We start from the raw sequence: 22,965 nt of genomic DNA on the forward strand, positions 1-22,965 counted from the left end.
TAAGACTCTTCATCTTAAACAAAAATATAAAAACTAAACATGACAGCATTTGACTAGCTAGAGGTATTATCAAGCTGATGACAGTATCAATGATTTTGCTGGGCCCCATCTTACATTAAAGTTTTGCATTTGATGTCTTAATAGGAAAGTTATTCTTTCCATTTGAAAGATTTCTCTTACTTCCTGAATCCAGGTATCTAGGGTGGGTGGCTCTGTTTTCATCCATCTAACTGTAATGCATTTTAATGCTGCTGTGAAAAGGACATTTAGAAGGTATGATTCTGTCCGCCCTTGTATTTGTGCTGGGATGATACCAAGGAGTGCTACCATTAAAACTCTTGGTATATCGACTTGAAATATCTGTTTTAAAGTTCTGTACGCCTTATTCCAAAAAATTTGCAGTTTAGGGCAAGTCCAGAAAACATGTGTATGGTTGGGCCCCGCTGATCCACAGTTCCTCCAGCACAGGCTTGGTACATTAGGATTCATCTTGGATACAATGTCTGGGGTCCTGAAGTATCTACTGATTACCTTCCATTTAAATTCCCTCCATGTGTTTAAGTTTGTGGCCAAGTGTGCTCCTGTCCATGCCTCCTCCCACATCTCATCGGGTATGCCCCTGGCTGCTCCCGCCTCCCAACCCTGCTTAGCCCTAACAGGTCCATCATTATTTACTGACACAAATATTTTGTAGCCCTTTGTTATCATTTTCTATCCCCACCCTCTTTTTGATACTGTATTAACAGAGCTTCAATTGGTTAGGGGTTTAACACTTTGTTCCACTCTTTATGAGTGGTCAGAAAGGACCGCATCTGCAGGTATCTGAAGAAGTCAGACTTTTGAAGTTGGAATCGTCTGCTTAACTATTCAAAAGACATGAGATGCTCCGAATCAATTAGTTGATAGATATATAAAAGTCCCTGGTTGTTAGGGTTACATAATTATTATTATGGCCCGCAGCAGTCATAGACTGCAAGGACCATATTGTAACTGGTACGAGGGTCGAACACTCAAAAAGTCCAAAACGTCAAAAAAACGCGTCAAAACGCCAAAAAATGGGGTCAAAAGTCGCCCAAAGCACACAACGAGACGACAATTGTGTAACGCAACAAAAATACACACACACACGCACAACACCCCCACACAAACGACAAATTTGTAGTCGCAAAAATGACGACAAAAACACAAAAAAGCCCCAAAAAGCCCTCAAAGAACGGGTTTAAAGCCAAAAAGACATGCCCAGCCTATAGTAAAAGACAGGCCGCATTGAAATACATAGGCCACCTGACTGCAAAAACTTCTATATTGTTTCTGCTTCGTTTCATTATTATTATGGCCCGCAGCAGTCATAGACTGCAAGGACCATATTGTAACTGGTACGAGGGTCGAACACTCAAAAAGTCCAAAACGTCAAAAAAACGCGTCAAAACGCCAAAAAATGGGGTCAAAAGTCGCCCAAAGCACAAAATGACACGACAATTGTGTAACGCAACAAAAATACACACACACACGCACAACACCAACGCACAAACGTCAAAATTGTAGTCGCAAAAATGACGACAAAAAACCAAAAAAGCCCCAAAAAGCCCTCAAAGAACGGGTTTAAAGCCAAAAAGACATGCCCAGCCTATAGTAAAAGACAGGCCGCATTGAAATACATAGGCCACCTGACTGCAAAAACTTCTATATTGTTTTTCGAATGTTTTTTTATTATGGCCCGCAGCACTCACAGAGTGCAAGGACCATATTGTAACTGCTACGAGGATCGAACACTCAAAAAGGTCCAAAACGTCAAAAAACACGTCAAAACGCCAAAAAATGGGGTCAAAAGTCGCCCAAAGCACACAACGACACGACAATTGTGTAACGCAACAAAAATACACACACACACGCACAACACCAACGCACAAACGTCAAAATTGTAGTCGCAAAAATGACGACAAAAACACAAAAAAGCCCCAAAAAGCCCTCAAAAGACGGGTTTAAAGCCAAAAAGACATGCCCAGCCTATAGTAAAAGACAGGCCGCATTGAAATACATAGGAAATCCTAACTGCAAAAACTTCTATATTGTTTCTGCTTTGTTTCATTATTATTATTCCGCTTTCTTATCGCGCCTTTGAGCTCAAATTTGACCCCCGCCACATACCCGAAAACTCACCAAAATTGGCACACATCTGGGATAAATTGAAAATGAATTTTCGGCAAAGAAAACGTCAACCCCCCCACGACGATGACATCACGGCGAGCGTTCTCGTAAAAAAAATGAATGGGCCGAAAATCGCTTATGGGGCCAAAAAAAAATATTTTGGAATACAGTTACGAACCCAAAACACGCGTGTTGGAGATATCCCAAAGAAGTTATGAAATCATTATGGGATGGCCACACGACCTACGGCTTGGCGGCCATTTTGTGGCGAACTCAGAGAAATGGCGATTTTCGTGTTTTTTGACAATATGGGAAAACTACCCTTTTGTTCAAGCGATTTTCACGAAATTTCATACACATGCCACAAACATGATTTTACAACTACCAAAGAAGTTTTGTTGACCTTTGACCTTGGGAAGGGGCGGCCATCTTGAATTTTCATAAAAAAGCACCTTTAGTAACGTATACAAACGAAAACTCGTCCTAGGGATTTTTATCGATCTTTTTGAAACTTCTCAGGCATCAATGGCAAGCTACTGTGGACAAAATGTTGGAATTAGAAGTTGTAGAATTTGAAACGCGTGCCCGTGGCGAATTCGCAACCGTCGCCATTTTAGCTAGCTCGCACATATTTTATCGGAATAGCCTGAAACTGAAATATGCGATACCCTGGCCCACACTGAACAAAACGATGTCACATACGACAAAATCGATAAAGGAATGTGGCCGTGGTAAACAAAAAACCGTCGCAAAAAAAAGTGCTGACTCGGCAAAAAAAAAAAAAATCGGATTTTATTTTTAAGAATCGGCTAACGAAACCCAGATAACTTTGTCGGGTATATCCAAATAAAGTTTTGAAATCATTACGTGATGGCGACACGACCTACGGTTTGGCGGCCATTTTGTGCCAAAATCTGCCATTTTGAGTTTTTTGCGATTTTACACAATATGGAAAAATGAACTTTTTTTCGAGCGATTTTGACGAAATTTGACTCGCATGTCCTTAGCGTAAGTCTACAATCACCTTTGGAGTTTCGTCGACCTTTGACCTCGGGAAAAGGCGGCCATCTTGAATTTTATATAAAAAACACCTTTACCACCAGATTCAAACGTAAACTTGTCGTTGGAATTTTCATCGATTGTCTCGAAACTTTTTTGACATCAATGGCAAGCTACTGTGGAAAAAATGTTGGAATTAGAAGTTGTAGATTTTGAACGGCGTGCGCGTGGCATGCTATCAAAGTGGCGCACTGTTATAACTCCCATGTATTTCAATACAATACAGTGAAAATTGAATGCATGCATTAATGCCTGAAACAGAATACATTGAAAAACACTGGATATGGACATATAAGGAATGTGGGCGTGGTTAGCATAAAACCACTGTTGCTAAGGACAACAAAAAGTTTACTTTTACCGATTTGTCCGAAACTGACGTCAATCTGTTCGTCCTCCCAAGGGGACAAAAACATAAAATGGTTGCTATGGAGAAAAAATGAACAGAAAAGCCGCCATTTTGGAAAAAGTAGGTTTTTTATCAACTTATGACATGTAGCTCTCACCAATGGAGGAATGTGTTTTTCTGAGTCAGTTGATGATGCAGATCGCTATGCTAGCAATTTTAGCTATATTAGCATTACTAGCATAGTTAGCATAATTAGCATTTTAGGTAATGTGTTTTTCTGAGTCAGTTGATGATGCTGATCGCTATGCTAGCACTTTTAGCCACATTAGCATAGCTAGCATAGTTAGCATAATTAGCATTTTAGGTAATGTGTTTTTCTGATTCAGTTAATGATGCTGATCGCTATGCTAGCACTTTTAGCCACATTAGCATAGCTAGCATAGTTAGCATAATTAGCATTTTAGGTAATGTGTTTTTCTGAGTCAGTTGATGATGTTGATCGCTATGCTAGCACTTTTAGCCACATTAGCATTGCTAGCATAGTTAGCATAATTAGCATTTTAGGTGATGTGTTTTTCTGTGTCGGTTGATGATGCTGATCGCTATGCTAGCACTTTTAGCCACATTAGCATAGTTAGCATAGTTAGCATAATTAGCAAATCCAGCCTTGACTAGCTTTTAATTTGCGGGCTGTGAGGGCGGTGAGGTCAGCGGTGGTGCGTAGAGTTGGGCGTGGAGGCGGGTTGCGTCTGCGGGCCATACAACGCCGCTTGCGGCTTTAATTATGGCCCGCAGCAGTCATAGACTGCAAGGACCATATTGTAACTGGTACGAGGGTCGAACACTCAAAAAGTCCAAAACGTCAAAAAAACGCGTCAAAACGCCAAAAAATGGGGTCAAAAGTCGCCCAAAGCACAAAATGACACGACAATTGTGTAACGCAACAAAAATACACACACACACGCACAACACCAACGCACAAACGTCAAAATTGTAGTCGCAAAAATGACGACAAAAAACCAAAAAAGCCCCAAAAAGCCCTCAAAGAACGGGTTTAAAGCCAAAAAGACATGCCCAGCCTATAGTAAAAGACAGGCCGCATTGAAATACATAGGCCACCTGACTGCAAAAACTTCTATATTGTTTTTCGAATGTTTTTTTATTATTATTATTATTGTTTCTAACGGCGTCTTTGAGCTCAAATTTGACCCCCGCCACATACCCGAAAACTCACCAAAATTGGCACACATCTGGGATAAATTGAAAATGAATTTTCGGCAAAGACAACATCACCCCCCCCACGATGATGACATCACGGCGAGCGTTCCCGTAAAAAAAATGAATGGGCCGAAAATCGCTTATGAAGCCAAAAAAAAATATTTCGAAATACAGTTACGAAACCAAAACACGTGTGTTGGAGATATCCCAAAGAAGTTATGAAATCATTATGGGATGGCCACACGACCTACGGCTTGGCGGCCATTTTGTGGCAAACACAGAGAAATGGCGATTTTCGTGTTTTTTGACAATATGGGAAAACGATACTTTTGTTTGAGCGATTTTCACGAAATTGCACACACATGCCACTAGCACGATTCTACAACTGCCAAAGAAGTTTTGTTGACCTTTGACCTTGGCAAGGGGCGGCCATCTTGAATTTTCATAAAAAAGCACCTTTAGTAACGGATACAAACGAAAACTCGTCTTAGGGATTTTTTTCGATCTTTTTCAAACTTCTCGGGCATCAATGGCAATCAATTGTGGACAAAATGTTGGAATTAGAAGTTGTAGAATTTGAAACGCGTCCGCGTGGCGAATTCGCAACCGTCGCCGTTTTAGCTAGCTCGCACATATTTTATCGGAATAGCCTGAAACTGAAATATGCGATTCCCTGGCCCACACTGAACAAAACGATATCACATACGACAAAATCAATAAAGGAATGTGGCCGTGGTAAACAAAAAACGATCGCAAAAAAAAGTGCTGACTCGGCAAAAAAAAAAAAAATCGGATTTTATTTTTAAGAATCGGCTAACGAAACCCAGATAACTTTGTCGGGTATATCCAAATAAAGTTTTGAAATCATTACGTGATGGCGACACGACCTACGGTTTGGCGGCCATTTTGTGCCAAAATCTGCCATTTAGAGTTTTTCGCGATTTTACACAATATGGAAAAATGAACTTTTTTTCGAGCGATTTTGACGAAATTTGACTCGCATGTCCTTAGCGTAAGTCTACAATCACCTTTGGAGTTTCGTCGACCTTTGACCTCGGGAAAAGGCGGCCATCTTGAATTTTATATAAAAAACACCTTTACCACCAGATTCAAACGTAAACTTGTCGTTGGAATTTTCATCGATTGTCTCGAAACTTTTTTGACATCAATGGCAAGCTACTGTGGAAAAAATGTTGGAATTAGAAGTTGTAGATTTTGAACGGCGTGCGCGTGGCATGCTAGCAAAGTGGCGCACTGTTATAACTCCCATGTATTTCAATACAATACAGTGAAAATTGAATGCATGCATTAATGCCTGAAACAGAATACATTGAAAAACACTGGATATGGACATATAAGGAATGTGGGCGTGGTTAGCATAAAACCACTGTTGCTAAGGACAACAAAAAGTTTACCTTTACCGATTTGTCCGAAACTGACGTCAATCTGTTCGTCCTCCCAAGGGGACAAAAACATAAAATGGTTGCTATGGAGATAAAATCAACAGAAAAGCCGCCATTTTGGAAAAAGTGGGCTTTTTAGCAACTTATGACATATAACTCTCACCAATGGAGGAATGTGTTTTTCTGAGTCAGTTGATGATGCTGATCGCTATGCTAGCAATTTTAGCCACATTAGCATAGCTAGCATAGTTAGCATAATTAGCATTTTAGGAAATGTGTTTTTTTGAGTCAGTTGATGATGCTAATCGCAATGCTAGCTCATTTAGGCACATTAGCATAGCTAGCATAGTTAGCATAATTAGCATTTTAGGAAATGTGTTTTTCTGAGAGAGTTGATTATGCTGATCGCTATGCTAGGACTTTTAGTCACATTAGCATAGTTAGCATAGTTAGCATTATGAGCAAATCCAGCCTTGACTAGCTTTTAATTTGTGGGCGGTGAGGGCGGAGAGGGCCGCGGTAGTGCGTAGAGTTGGGCGTGGAAGGCGGGTTGCGTCTGCGGGCCATACAACGCCGCTTGCGGCTTTAATTATTATTATTATTGTTTCTAACGGCGTCTTTGAGCTCAAATTTGACCCCCGCCACATACCCGAAAACTCACCAAAATTGGCACACATCTGGGATAAATTGAAAATGAATTTTCGGCAAAGACAACATCACCCCCCCCACGATGATGACATCACGGCGAGCGTTCCCGTAAAAAAAATGAATGGGCCGAAAATCGCTTATGAAGCCAAAAAAAAATATTTCGAAATACAGTTACGAAACCAAAACACGTGTGTTGGAGATATCCCAAAGAAGTTATGAAATCATTATGGGATGGCCACACGACCTACGGCTTGGCGGCCATTTTGTGGCAAACACAGAGAAATGGCGATTTTCGTGTTTTTTGACAATATGGGAAAACGATACTTTTGTTTGAGCGATTTTCACGAAATTGCACACACATGCCACTAGCACGATTCTACAACTGCCAAAGAAGTTTTGTTGACCTTTGACCTTGGCAAGGGGCGGCCATCTTGAATTTTCATAAAAAAGCACCTTTAGTAACGGATACAAACGAAAACTCGTCTTAGGGATTTTTTTCGATCTTTTTCAAACTTCTCGGGCATCAATGGCAATCAATTGTGGACAAAATGTTGGAATTAGAAGTTGTAGAATTTGAAACGCGTCCGCGTGGCGAATTCGCAACCGTCGCCGTTTTAGCTAGCTCGCACATATTTTATCGGAATAGCCTGAAACTGAAATATGCGATTCCCTGGCCCACACTGAACAAAACGATATCACATACGACAAAATCAATAAAGGAATGTGGCCGTGGTAAACAAAAAACGATCGCAAAAAAAAGTGCTGACTCGGCAAAAAAAAAAAAAATCGGATTTTATTTTTAAGAATCGGCTAACGAAACCCAGATAACTTTGTCGGGTATATCCAAATAAAGTTTTGAAATCATTACGTGATGGCGACACGACCTACGGTTTGGCGGCCATTTTGTGCCAAAATCTGCCATTTAGAGTTTTTCGCGATTTTACACAATATGGAAAAATGAACTTTTTTTCGAGCGATTTTGACGAAATTTGACTCGCATGTCCTTAGCGTAAGTCTACAATCACCTTTGGAGTTTCGTCGACCTTTGACCTCGGGAAAAGGCGGCCATCTTGAATTTTATATAAAAAACACCTTTACCACCAGATTCAAACGTAAACTTGTCGTTGGAATTTTCATCGATTGTCTCGAAACTTTTTTGACATCAATGGCAAGCTACTGTGGAAAAAATGTTGGAATTAGAAGTTGTAGATTTTGAACGGCGTGCGCGTGGCATGCTAGCAAAGTGGCGCACTGTTATAACTCCCATGTATTTCAATACAATACAGTGAAAATTGAATGCATGCATTAATGCCTGAAACAGAATACATTGAAAAACACTGGATATGGACATATAAGGAATGTGGGCGTGGTTAGCATAAAACCACTGTTGCTAAGGACAACAAAAAGTTTACCTTTACCGATTTGTCCGAAACTGACGTCAATCTGTTCGTCCTCCCAAGGGGACAAAAACATAAAATGGTTGCTATGGAGAAAAAATGAACAGAAAAGCCGCCATTTTGGAAAAAGTAGGTTTTTTATCAACTTATGACATGTAGCTCTCACCAATGGAGGAATGTGTTTTTCTGAGTCAGTTGAAGATGCAGATCGCTATGCTAGCAATTTTAGCTATATTAGCATTACTAGCATAGTTAGCATAATTAGCATTTTAGGTAATGTGTTTTTCTGAGTCAGTTGATGATGCTGATCGCTATGCTAGCACTTTTAGCCACATTAGCATAGCTAGCATAGTTAGCATAATTAGCATTTTAGGTAATGTGTTTTTCTGATTCAGTTAATGATGCTGATCGCTATGCTAGCACTTTTAGCCACATTAGCATAGCTAGCATAGTTAGCATAATTAGCATTTTAGGTAATGTGTTTTTCTGAGTCAGTTGATGATGCTGATCGCTATGCTAGCACTTTTAGCCACATTAGCATTGCTAGCATAGTTAGCATAATTAGCATTTTAGGTGATGTGTTTTTCTGTGTCGGTTGATGATGCTGATCGCTATGCTAGCACTTTTAGCCACATTAGCATAGTTAGCATTGTTAGCATAATTAGCAAATCCAGCCTTGACTAGCTTTTAATTTGCGGGCTGTGAGGGCGGTGAGGTCAGCGGTGGTGCGTAGAGTTGGGCGTGGAGGCGGGTTGCGTCTGCGGGCCATACAACGCCGCTTGCGGCTTTAATTATTATTATTATTCTTCTTGCACACTAACGGCGTCTTTGAGCTTAATTTTGACCCCCGCCACATACCCGAAAACTCACCAAAATTGGCACACACCTAGGATAAATTGAAAATGAATTTTCGGCAAAGAGAACGTCAACCCCCCCACGACGATGACATCACGGCGAGCGTTCCCGTCAAAAAAATGAATGGGCCGAAAATCGCTTATGGGGCCAAAAAAAAATATTTTGAAATACAGTTTCGAAACCAAAACACGTGTGTTGGATATATCCCAAAGAAGTTATGAAATCATTATGGGATGGCCACACGACCTACGGCTTGGCGGCCATTTTGTGGCGAACACAGAGAATTGGCGATTTTCGTATTTTTTGACAATATGGGAAAACGATACTTTTGTTTGAGCGATTTTCACGAAATTGCACACACATGCCACTAGCACGATTCTACAACTACCAAAGAAGTTTCGTTGACCTTTGACCTTGGCAAGGGGCGGACATCTTGAATTTTCATAAAAAAGCACCTTTAGTAACGGATACAAACGAAAACTCGTCCTAGGGATTTTTATCAATCTTTTTGAAACTTCTCGGGCATCAATGGCAAGCTACTGGGAACAAAATGTTGGAATTAGAAGTTGTAGAATTTGAAACGCGTGCGCGTGGCGAATTCGCAACCGTCGCCATTTAAGCTAGCTCGCACATATTTTATCGGAATAGCCTGAAACTGAAATATGCGATACCCTGGCCCACACTGAACAAAACGAGGTCACATACGACAAAATCCATAAAGGAATGTGGCCGTGGTAAACAAAAAACGATCGCAAAAAAAAGTGCTGACTCGGCTAAAAAAAAAAAAATTCGGATTTTTTTTTAAAGAATCGGCTAGCGAAACCCAGATAACTTTGTCGGGTATATCCAAAGAAAGTTTTGAAATCATTACGTGATGGCGACACGACCTACCGTTTGGCGGCCATTTTGTGCCAAAATCTGCCATTTTGAGTTTTTCGCGTTTTTACATAATATTGAAAAAGGAACTTTTTTTCGAGCGATTTTCACGAAATTTGACTCCCATGTCCGTAGCATAAGTCTACAATTACCTCTGGAGTTTCGTCGACCTTTGACCTCGGGAAAAGGCGGCCATCTTGAATTTTCTATAAAAAACACCTTTACCACTGGATTCAAACGTAAACTTGTCGTTTGAATTTTTATCGATCGTCTCGAAACTTTTTAGGCATCAATGGCAAGCCACTGTGGAAAAAATGTTGGAATTAGAAGTTGTAGATTTTGAACGGCGTGTGCGTGGCATGCTAGCAAAGTGGCGCACTGTTATAACTCCCATGCCTTTCAATAAAATAGAGTGAAAATTGAATGCATGCATTTATACCTGAAACAGATTACATTGAAAAACACTGGATATGGACATATAAGGAATGTGGGCGTGGTTAGCATAAAACCACTGTTGCTAAGGACGACAAAGGGTTTACTTTTACCGATTTGTCCGAAACTGACGTCAATCTGTTCGTCCTCCCGAGGGGACCAAAACATAAAATGGTTGCTATGGAGATAAAATCAACAGAAAAGCCGCCATTTTGAAAAAAGTGGGTTTTTTTTACTAACTTATGACGTATAGCTCTCACCAATGGAGAAATGTGTTTTTCTGAGTCAGTTGATGATGCTGATCGCTATGCTAGCACTTTTAGCCACATTAGCAAAGCTAGCATAGTTAGCATAATTATCATTTTAAGTAATGTGTTTTTCTGAGTCAGTTGATTATGCTGATCGCTATGCTAGCACTTTTAGCTACATTAGCATAGCTAGCATAGTTAGCATAATTAGCATTTTAGATAATGTGTTTTTCTGAGTCAGTTGATGATGCTGATCGCTATGCTAGCACTTTTAACCACATTAGCATAGCTAGCATAGTTAGCATAATTAGCATTTTGGGAAATGTGTTTTTCTGAGTCAGTTGATGATGCTAATCGCTATGCTAGCACTTTTAGCTATGTTAGCATAACTAGCATAGTTAGCATGATTAGCATTTTAGGTAATGTGTTTTTCTGAGTCAGTTGATGATGCTGATCGCTATGCTAGCACTTTTAGCCACATTAGCATAGCTAGCATAGTTAGCATAATTAGCATTTTAGGTAATGTGTATTTCTGAGTCAGTTGATGATGCTGATCGCTATGCTAGCACTTTTAACCACATTAGCATAGCTAGCACAGTTAGCATAATTAGCATTTTAGGTAATGTGTTTTTCTGAGTCAGTTGATGATGCTGATCGCTATGCTAGCACTTTTAGCCACATTAGCATAGCTAGCATAGTTAGCATAATTAGCAAATCCAGCCTTGACTAGCTTTTCATTTGTGGGCGGTGAGGTAGGTGAGGACGGCGGTGATGCGTAGAGTTGGCCGTGATGGCGGGTTGCGTCTGCGGGCCATACAACGCCGCTTGCGGCTTTAATTATTATTCCCGTTTCTAACGGATCCGTTGAGCTCAAATTTGACCCCCGCCACATACCCGAAAACTCACCAAAATTGGCACACACCTGGGATAAATTGAAAATGAATTTTCGGCAAAGAGAACGTCACCCCCCCGAAATCGATGACATCACAGCGAGCGTTCCCGTAAAAAAAATGAATGGGCCGAAATCTCTTTATGGGGCCAAAAAAAAATATTTCGAAATAGAGCTATGAAACCAAAACACGCGTGTTGGAGATATCCCAAAGAAGTTTTGAAATCATTATGGGATGGCCACACGACCTACGGCTTGGCGGCCATTTTGTGGCGAACTCAGAGAAATGGCGATTTTCGTGTTTTTTGACAATATGGGAAAACAACACTTTTGTTTAAGCGATTTTCACGAAATTGCACACACATGCCACAAACACGATTCTACAACTACCAAAGAAGTTTTGTTGACCTTTGACCTTGGGAAAGGGCGGCCATCTTGAATTTTCATAAAAAAGCACCTTTAGTAAGGTATTCAAACGAAAACTCGTCCCAGGAATTTTCATCGATCTTTTTGAAACTTCTCGGGCATCAATGGCAATCAATTGTGGACAAAATGTTGGAATTAGAAGTTGTAGATTTTGAAATGCATGCGCATGGCGAATTCGCAACCGTCGCCATTTTAGCTAGCTTGCACATATTTTATCGGAATGTCGTGAAAATGAAATATACGATTCCCTGGCCCACACTGAACAAAACGATGTCAGATACGACAAAATCGATAAAGGAATGTGGCCGTGGTAAACAAAAAACGATCGCAAAAAAAAGTGCTGACTCGGCTAAAAAAAAAAAAATTCGGATTTTTTTTTTTATGAATCGGCTAACGAAACCCAGATAACTTTGTCGGGTATATCCAAACAAAGTTTTGAAATCATTACGTGATGGCGACACGACCTACGGTTTGGCGGCCATTTTGTGCCAAAATCGGCCATTTTGAGTTTTTCGCGTTTTTACACAATATGGAAAAAGGAACTTTTTTTTGAGCGATTTTCACGAAATTTGACTTGCATGTCCGTAGCATAAGTCTACAATTACCTCTGGAGTTTCGTCGACCTTTGACCTCGGGAAAAGGCGGCCATCTTGAATTTTCTATAAAAAACACCTTTGCCATTGGATTCAAACGTAAACTTGTCGTTGGAATTTTTATCGATCGTCTCGAAACTTTTTGGGCATCAACGGCAAGCTACTGTTGAAAAAATGTTGGAATTAGAAGTTGTAGATTTTGAACGGCGTGCGTGTGGCAAGCTAGCAAATTTGCGCACTGTTATAACTCCCATGTCTTTCAATACAATACAGTGAAAATTGAATGCATGCATTCATGCCTGAAACTGAATTCATTGAAAAACCCTGGATATGGACATATAAGGAAAGTGGGCGTGGTTAGCATAAAACCACTGTTGCTAAGGACGACAAAACTTTACTTTTACCGATTTGTCCGAAACTGACGTCAATCTGTTCGTCTTCTCAAGGGGACCAAAACATAAAATGGTTGCTATGGAGATAAAATAAACAAAAAAGCCGCCATTTAGGAAAAAGTGGTTCTTTTTTATCAACTTATGGCATATAGCTCTCACCAATGGAGGAATGTGTTTTTCTGAGTCAGTTGATGACGCTGATCGCTATGCTAACACTTTTAGCTATGTTAGCATAACTAGCATAGTTAGCATAATTAGCATTTTAGGTAATGTGTTTTTCTGAGTCAGTTGATGATGCTGATCGCTATGCTAGCACTTTTAGCCACATTAGCATAGCTAGCATAGTTAGCATAATTAGCATTTTAGGTAATGTGTTTTCTGAGTCAGTTGATGATGTTGATCGCTATGCTAGCACTTTTAGCCACATTAGCATAGTTAGCATAATTAGCATTTTAAGTGATGTGTTTTTCTGAGTCAGTTAATGATGCTGATCGCTATGCTAGCACTTTTAGCCACATTAGCATAGCTAGCATAGTTAGCATAATTAGCATTTTAGGTAATGTGTTTTTCTGAGTCAGTTGATGATACTGATCGCTATGCTAGCATTTTTAGCTATGTTAGCATAGCTAGCATAGTTAGCATAATTAGCATTTTAGGTAATGTGTTTTTCTGAGTCAGTTAATGATGCTGATCGCTATGCTAGCACTTTTAGCCACGTTAGCATAGCTAGCATAGTTAGCATAATTAGCATATGCAGTTTTGACTAGCCTTCATCAAAAGTGGGCGGTGAGGGCGGTGAGGGCGGTGGTGCGTAGAGTTGGGCGTGGACGGCGGGTTGCGTCTGCGGGCCATACAACGCCGCTTGCGGCTTTAATTATTATTAGAACTAGAAAATAAAATCAAAACCCTGGAGACTGCTTATGCCGCTTCTGCACAGGAACACATTCTGGGAGATCTGAATAATTTAAAGCTGCAGTTAAATGACATCATTAATAAACAAACACAATTTCAAATACAAAGGCTACGACTTGAAAGATTTGAAAACTCTAATAAATCTGGCAAATTTCTGGCTAATCAGCTTAAAATTAATAGAGAAAAATCAACAATCACCTCTATTATGGACCAAACAGGAAATGTCACTCGCGACCCGGTCAAAATTAATAAAGCATTTGAAAACTTTTATAAAAACTTGTACACATCACAGATCAATCCGTCAGAGCAAAGTATTGACTCATTTCTTAATAATGTAAACCTACCCAGGCTAAATGAGGATCAAATCACAAACTTAGATTCTCCGCTCTCGCTGTCTGAACTTCATGAAGCTCTGTTACTTATGCCTAATGGTAAAGCACCAGGGCCTGACGGCTTTCCTGCTGAGTTTTATAAGGAATTCTGGGAACAACTGGCACCAACATTTTATAAAACGGTCACATCTATTAATGAGAATCAATCAATGCCACCTAACATGAACTCAGCCAACATAATTCTTCTTCTAAAACCAGACAAAGATCCCACTAGTCCTTCAAGCTATCGCCCTATTTCTCTAATCAATGCAGATGTAAAAATTATCAGCAAAGCACTAGCACAGAGAATAGAAAAAATCACTCCTCACATAATTCACTTCGACCAGACTGGATTCATCAAAGGCAGACACTCGGATGATAATGTCCGTAGACTAGTTAATATAATAGACTTTGCCTCCATTAAAAACCAGGAAATGACGGTACTATTGCTGGATGCTGAAAAAGCTTTTGACAGAGTAAATTGGAAGTTCCTTATTGCCGCCCTCCATAAGTTTGGTTTTGGAGAATCATTCATCAATTGGATCAAAATATTATATCACAACCCCAATGCATCAGTTAGAACTAAGAAACAGACTTTAAACAGGTTTTTTCTTGGAAGAGGAACCAGACAGGGTTGCCCACTCTCTCCTTCTCTTTTTGCTATATTTATTGAGCCTCTAGCTGCAGCAATAAGACAGAATGAGAGCATTATAGGAATAAAAACCAAACACAGCCATCATAAAATTAGTCTTTATGCGGATGACATATTACTGTTTTTAAGTAATTTACATTCTGTAAATGAAACAGCAATGATCATAAATGAATTCTCCTCCATATCAGACTATTCCATTAATTGGAATAAGTCTGTTTTATTACCACTCAACAGGAATATGGAACAAAGACTCACAATTCCAGTTAAAACAGGAAATATCAAATATCTGGGTATCTACTTTTCCCCCAAACTATCAGAACTGGTGCAGCTAAACCACACCCCATTACTGAAAAGCATACAGGACGATCTAACACGTTGGACCAACCTGCATCTGTCCCTTATGGGCAAGGTAGCCACGGTTAAAATGAAAATCTTCAGCTTCGGAGCTGGAACCAGAGAGAAGAGACTGAAAATAATGAGCAAATTAAAAGATCTCAAAACTGATTTTGCGTTTCTTCAAGAAACTCATATGTCTAATTCCTCAGTGAATATTCTCGCCACAGCAGATTTTCCCAACGTATATTCAGCCTGTTATAATTCTAGACAGAGAGGAGTAACAATTATGATAAATAGGGAAATTAAATTCACAGAAACTAGTACAGTCATAGACCCAGAAGGAAGATTTATAATAGTCACTCTTTCCACCCAAAATATGCAGCTGTGTTTAGCTAATGTGTACGCCCCCAATGTAGATGACCCTAAATTCTTTCATTCCTTCTTCTCTGCGCTATCTGAACATACAGACAAATCGCTAATCATTGCAGGTGACCTCAACATGTGTTTAGATCCAGAGATGGATAGGCTAAATAACACAGGAAATCTTAGAATCTGGCAATCCACAAACACTGTTAAACAGTACATGGAGGATTTTGGTCTTTGTGATGTTTGGCGTTTATTCCACCCCACGAAAAGAACTTATACCTTTTTCTCCACAGTTCATCAATCATAATCCAGGCTAGATTATTTCTTGGTTAACAGCTCCTTGTTGAGCATAGCTACCGAAGCACAGATCCACCCCATTACTATCAGCGACCACGCACCAGTTTCCCTGACTCTTAAAAAAAAAACATCACCACCTTCATTAAGGAGCTGGAGGTTCAACACATCGTTGCTCAGAGACCCTAACTTTATAGGTTTCTTTGCTAAAGAATGGTCCTCATATCTTCAAAATAATGACCACCCAGGTATTTCCTCGTGCCTTTTATGGGAAGCCGGGAAAGCCGTCATGAGAGGAAAAATAATCGCCTTCTCATGCCACAAAAAAAGAAAAGAGAACTCTAAACTAGTGGATTTAGAGCAAAAAATCAGACTTGTAGAGGAAACCTACAGCAACTCTCCGGATGATCAAACTCTACAACAAATAAGGAAAGTAAGAATTGAATTAAATGAAATAACTAATCAAAGAACACAGTTTTTATTACAGACACTACGCCTGGAGAGGTTTGATCACAGTAATAAATCTGGGAAATATTTGGCAAATCAACTCAAAATAAACAAAGAGAAGACAACTATTTCATCAGTCATAGACCTAACAGGAAATTTTACACATGATCCAGCTGCAATAAATTCAGTTTTTAAAAACTTTTACCAATCTCTCTACTCATCCCAAATTAATCCTTCTGACAATGACATCAACAGTTTTCTCAATAGCATAGATTTGCCTAGACCAACAGAGGAACAAATCACAGCCCTGGAGTCCCCTTTGACTAAAGAAAAGCTACAGTCAGGGACAGGCCGAAAAGCCAAACAATACGTTCAAATAGTGACTCTCAGATGTGTGTTTTTCTGCTGCTTTTGGATGGAAACAGATGCAAAGTGCTGCTCTGCTGTCAGTCCTGGTCCTGGTTCCACAGCTGGTGGGCGGTCTTCCTGGGGTTCCTCCTGTGGACTGCAGTGATATCTACGACCAGGACAACAGCAGAGCCAGTGGAGTTTACACCGTCTATCCCATAGGAGACACATATGGGGTCCAGGTACGCTCTCCCACTTTCAGCTCATGATGGACACTTATGGAGAAAACAGACATTTTTAGAAACATGGCTAGCTTTAGTACAAGTTGCTGTTATTTTTCATGATCGTCATGAAAAAATAATGTATGTTTATATATATAATTATGTTGTACCATAAGCTTATTAAAAGCTGAAAGTAAGAAAATGCAACAAAATAATGTGTTTGATAAGTCTATCAAAACACAAAGAGTTGGATTACCTAAATGTGCGTTTGTGTTTGTGTGTGTGTGTGCGCGCATGTGTGTGAGTGTGTTTGTCCGTGTGTCCAGGGCCGACAGTGGCTCGGGTTGAGCGGGTCGACCAATGATCGAAGGGTTGGCGGTTCGATTCCCCACTCCCACCAGCCAAATGTTGTCACCAAGTATGAATGAGGCGTGAATGAATAATGGACACAATGTAAGCGCTTTGAGCGTCTGGAAAAGCGCAGAAAAATCTAATCCATTATTATTATTACTGCGACATGGATTCCCTCAGAGGACAATGGATGGTGAGAACTTGACCTGGTCCCTTTCAGTTGTCTGATGAATCATCCGGTTCACTTCTGTCCTGTTCCCTCAGGTCTTCCAGAGGAGGATGGACGGTTCTCTGAATTTCTACAGACCCTGGGATTATTACAGGATGGGCTTTGGTTCTGCTGATGTATAAATCAAGTGATACCACAATGGCTCTGTCCCCAAGTGACAAACACAACCCCTTGACACAGCGCGCAAACCCAGGCAAGCGCGCAAAGGGGAAGTGAGACGCAAGATCCCCGCTCAGTTGGGATTGCAGGCGTGCAGTTGTAAAATGCGGGGTCGCTCGGTTAGAATTGCGCCTGCAGGGTTGTAAAGTTCGCTCACTCAGTTCCTGAATACGCCGCTCAGTTGTCTGTATGCTCTTTCACTTCATGGCAGCGATGATGTCATGGTGCCTCTGGCAGTCTCTCCTCCCCCTCCCCTCTCTGCTCTGCTTTCCTGATTGGACCCAGCTGTGGACACTCATCTCATCACCTGCCAGCCTACTTAAGGAGATCCAGCTCCAGCATTCATCGCCAGTTTGTTGCCCCTTTATGGTGCATTACCTGGTCTCTAGTTTTATCTCTCGCGCTCTATGTTCATGCTCCATGGTAACCGCAATTCTCCGCCTCCTCTACAGGACAAAATTCCACGAGTGTCTACCTGGGTCCTACGTCACCAAGAGCAGTCTGATTACCATCACTTTTCCAAAGCCACCAAGCCACGCCACAACTAACCTCAAACCCCGGTTCCTCTCCACGCCACGACCACAAATCCACGCCACATGCTTGTCCCCGCTGCTCCGCCAGAATCATCACGCTGTCAGAGAAATCCCATTGAGACTCCTCCACTGGTCCTCTTCCAGAACAATAAATCCTCCTATTCTCCATCTTACTCTCCTGTGCTCTTTCTGGGTTCCAGCATCTGGGTCTGCTCTGTCTAAGCTAATCATGACAGATGAAACGCTACAACTTTGTGTGAGTACTGTTGCCCCTCAGGGTTCTATTTTAAGTCCCAGGCTTTTAATTGTGTACACCTCTGATTGTGATGCATATTTTCCTAAAAATGTATTTGTTAAATACGCTGATGACACCACACTATCATTGGCTTGATCAGTTCCAATGATGAATCGCACTATAGAGCCGAAGTAGAAAACGTAGTTTGTTGGAGTCAAGAGAACAATCTTGTGCTAAACACTTTAAAGACTTGAGAACTGATCATTTAGTCACTGACCGTGGCTTTAGCCAAAGCACATTGAAATACTGCTATTGGCTGTTCCTTGTGCAGTCACTCTTATCCTCACACTGCACTCATATGACGTCTCTATTTAGAGAATTTTTACATCTTTTGGTCAATCAGATATTGGTATGCTTTTTGGGGACTGTCTCCACCAATGTCTAAATGTTCCTGTCTGTACAACATAGTAGAACTATAACAAAAACGTGAGACAAACGTTTTTCCACCCATTACTTTAAAACCCCATGAGTTTCAAAATAACCATTCACTAAATTAAAGTTAGTTCAACTCCTCTGTAAAGAGACAAACACTGTGTAACCCCAAAAGTCACATACATAAGAACACACGTCTCATTTTAATAAGTTTTAGTTTTGTTTAATCTGTTTGTGTTCCAACACTGGATAGAAGATGTTTGTATTATTGCAAACCCATTCTACCAAGCAGACAAAATGGATGAATGGAATAATTTTGTCAGGTTTGTACTCCAACCTCTCCCTGCTGGTTAGTAATTCTCATCCTCTGTAGCACTCCAATACATTCTGTCTCTGAGTGGTTTCTGGTGCCAGAGAGTATTAAACTACTGGCCTTACATCCAGCCAGTCTCCTGTCCTGATTTTTTTTCCCTGTTTGTTGGACCTGACCCGAGTTAGTTTTTGCCCTGAACTTGTTTATTGTGCTTCATACCAGAACGTATCCTCTGTATTGGATTGCCTGTGGATGGCTTGTTCCTGACCCATTGTGGATCAACTGTTGCCAGTCTTCCCCATGATCCTGCAGCCTCTCTCATCTCCTTCTCCCTGCTGATTCTCTGCCTTTTGGAAGCTACAGAAGTCCCTCAAATTCATGTGAGCCGCATTAGACATCCAGCTGAGTTTACTATTCTCCCTGTTCCAACTCCTTGTGTGCTTCTGCCTAGTGCTGAGACTGCCATCTGCTGATTGGAGGACCCTCCTGCAGTGGTTTTGTATTTACCAGATCCATTAAAATCTTTATTACATCTTCAGCATTTGTCATAATTTAGGGCTTCAGATGTATATAACACCTATAATTGTAAAATTGTAATTTAAATGGAAAAAAGTACTGCAAAAACATAATTTGCTCTAGTATTTATACCTCATTAAGAACAAAAGTTACTGCTTGAGCAACAATTTGCCAACATTTATTTTCTTATGTAAAGACTAAACCAGAGAACAGCAAAAAGTCCATGTTCAGTCAAAAAGATATAAAATAAAATAATATCTTCTTTACACAAAGCTTTTTAATCTGCCAATGTTTTACTAAAATTAATATTTTGAAGGAGAAATGTCTCATTTGATGTGTTAATGACCAAATGTTAATGACTCTTTAGTGCAGTGAAGCTTTTCTGTTTTTCCAAACTGGAATTGAAATTTGTAATTCTAAAACATCTTTAACAACAGCAGTGGGAGGAAAAGCTCCTTCTTTATGAAAACCATGGCTATTTCCTAATAAACAAAGTTACAGGCTGAATGTCCTTCCTAAAATACTTCCACCCTTATGTATTTTCATAAATAGCGCTTCTTATCTCAAATTGTGTAACAATTGTGTTAATTATTCATCTAGAAGTCTGAGCATCGTCAGAATAAAGACTTGGTGCATTTATCACAATTTTATCATGGTGTGTGTGTGGTGGTGGTGGTGGGGGGGGGGGGTGTTTCAAACAAAATATTTGTCTGTCTTTTCCTTTTGTTTTTAAATTTTTCATTCATCCTCCAAACCGTTTCGTCCCTTTCAGGGTCAAGGGGCTGCTGGAGCCTATCCCAGCCACTTAGGGAGGGGACGTCCTGGACAAGTCTCCAGTCTGCAGACAGTTTTTAAATACGATTTATGTTTTTATGTAAAGGTCTTTAAATGGCCTGAGTTGTCAAAGTGCTTTAGAAATAAAGTTTGATTTCATTTCATTTCATTTCATTTATAGACACTTTTATGCATAAAATATGAGCGTAACAATCCATTCTGACCACAAGTGGACACAGATTCATCGGATTACCTGAGCCACAGAACCTCCATAACTACCTCTAGCTCCTCCATCTACTTCACTTCAGTCTCCAGCCATGTCAAGATCTCAAGTCATTCTGAATTATTAAAATTCTTTACTTACCTTTCAACTCACCTGTGTTTTCCTTCTGGGTTCCAGCGTCTGGGTCTGTCTTGCCTAGTTTGCCATGACAGGAAGTAAGTCAAAGACTTTTTCATTAAATGGAAGTAACAAAAAATAATAAAAGTACATTAGAAATAATTCTCAGTCTTTATGAATGTGTTGTTGTTTCAAACTATAACATGTTTAAACACAATGGGAAATGTTAGCGTTCATAGCAACCCCTTTGACTAATATTTAACTACACACTTTAAACAAACTCAGCTTATTCTCCAAGATGTCCTCATGTAACATGAGTTTTGACAGATGTCACATCCAAATGACCTGTGACACATTCAGAGCACGCTTTACTGTCAAACATCCTTCACCACATTTTCTCTGTGATTATGAAACTTTCCTCTTCAGTTTAATATATAGAAATGTACCAAAAAATATAAATTGACTGAACTTGTGCTAAAACAAGTACAGACAACTTTGGTCCATTTTTTATTGTCTCTGTATTATGGTTAATATCAAAAACCTGATAAAAAAAGCAACGTAGGAGCAGAGGGAATCAACATGCAGACAGATGACACTGTGATTTACTTGTTGAACTGTTACTTCCTGTGTTCTTATAAATATTGGCCCTGCAGCCCAGCAGAAACTGGATGGATAGAGCAGATCTAGTGCTTGTACTGCTAATGCCAAAAACAATAGAGAAATCCATGGAGAGCAGAGTCTATGAGCAATAGCTCTGTGGTTGAGAGGCAAATGTTTGCAGATGTGTCACCTACCGTACATGCAGTGTATTTATTTGGTTTCCCTCCAGAAGTGGGACATTTGTGGGATAGTGAACTTTGAAGTTCTACTTTTCTGGTCATGTTTAAGTGTTTTTTTTTTCCACAATTGTCTGTACAGTGAATGCATGAGGTCTATTGTTCAGGGTGTTTGATTTTCCTTACTTAGGATTTGGGAAGAACACGGACTAGAAGTTCATGCAGGAAAGCTTAACACGGCCATGAAGTTTGGAATCATGCTGCAGGAATGGAAAATACTTTTAGAGTGATCTTCAATTTGAACTATTATTGGATTTTTTTATTAACATTGCTGCAGTTTGTTGTTCAAAGTCTGTTAATCTAAGTTAACCTATTTCCTAGTTTAATGTGAAAATTACACCTTTTTCACACAACTGGAACAAGACTCCTGAACTGATATGAAGTGTTTGCTGCTGTTCAGGATGTGTTTCTCAGAGATTGGTTTTGTTCTCAGAAAGGGTTCTTATCAAAGGAACTTGATAAGCAATGTTATAAATCAAGGCAGATATATTTCATTGTTTGATATATTTGATAACATAACGCCTGCCTTCATGATCTGGGTCAACCCCAAACAAGAACAACACAAAAGCACAATTGATTTGTCTAGAACAGTATTAATGTATCAACTAAATGGGGTTAACGCAAATATACACAAGGAGAAACTTTACACCTTGAAAATCTCTTAGATTTCAAGAATTTTGTAGTTTGGAAAAGAGAAAGAAAATGTCTAAAAGTGTATCTTTAGGTTTAATCAGTTATATAACATCTAATCTGAAGAAGTTAGAAGATTAGTCTAAATGGGTCTTTAAAAAAATCTTTATTCACCTAAAACAAAGACAATGTATAGCCTGATCACTTGTCACAAATATTTTCTTAGTTGGAGTATATGTAATTATTGTGTGTTAAGTATAAAAATCTATGTGTTTAAAATGGTGTTGCCTCTATTTATCCAGGTTGTTTAAGAACGAGTTCTTATTTGCAAACGTCATCTGGCCACTGTCAGTCGAGTCTTTTGAAACCTAATAGTTCTGAATATTTCTGCAGATATGGCAGTAATTATCTCTACATCCATCTGCATTTGATCAAAGCACATTTCTATTTCTAGTTTTTTTCTCCTTTTCAAATCTTATATTTATGCCATTTCATGTTTTTTTTAAGTGAGGGGGAATTTGAATGTCTTATGTACGTTTTATCTTTTATTCCCTTCTTTTTAATAATGAAGGTGTTTGAGTAACTTTTGTTTTTTCATATTTAAATCTACTTTTATTCTGTTAGGGATTTTGTGTTATTAGGGTATTAAAAATGCTATAAATAAAGTTGAATTGAATTCTGGGTTTGATCTTGGATCATGAGGGAGACGAGCAGCTTTATTCAGACTGCTCTTATTCTCA

The 22,965-nt window shown here is 39.7% G+C and overlaps 1 protein-coding gene across 2 annotated transcripts in view; it reads left to right on the top strand.

Annotated features, from left to right (window-relative positions):
- The window catches only part of LOC101156467 (microfibril-associated glycoprotein 4), a 70,329-nt gene that overhangs the window by 14,264 nt on the left and 33,100 nt on the right, over window positions 1-22,965 (top strand). The gene's annotated exons all lie outside the window — the stretch shown is intronic.

This window comes from Oryzias latipes, chromosome 19 (genome assembly GCF_053564925.1).
Source record: "Oryzias latipes strain Hd-rR chromosome 19, Olatipes_Hd-rR_3.1".
Taxonomy (NCBI): Eukaryota; Metazoa; Chordata; class Actinopteri; order Beloniformes; family Adrianichthyidae; genus Oryzias; species Oryzias latipes.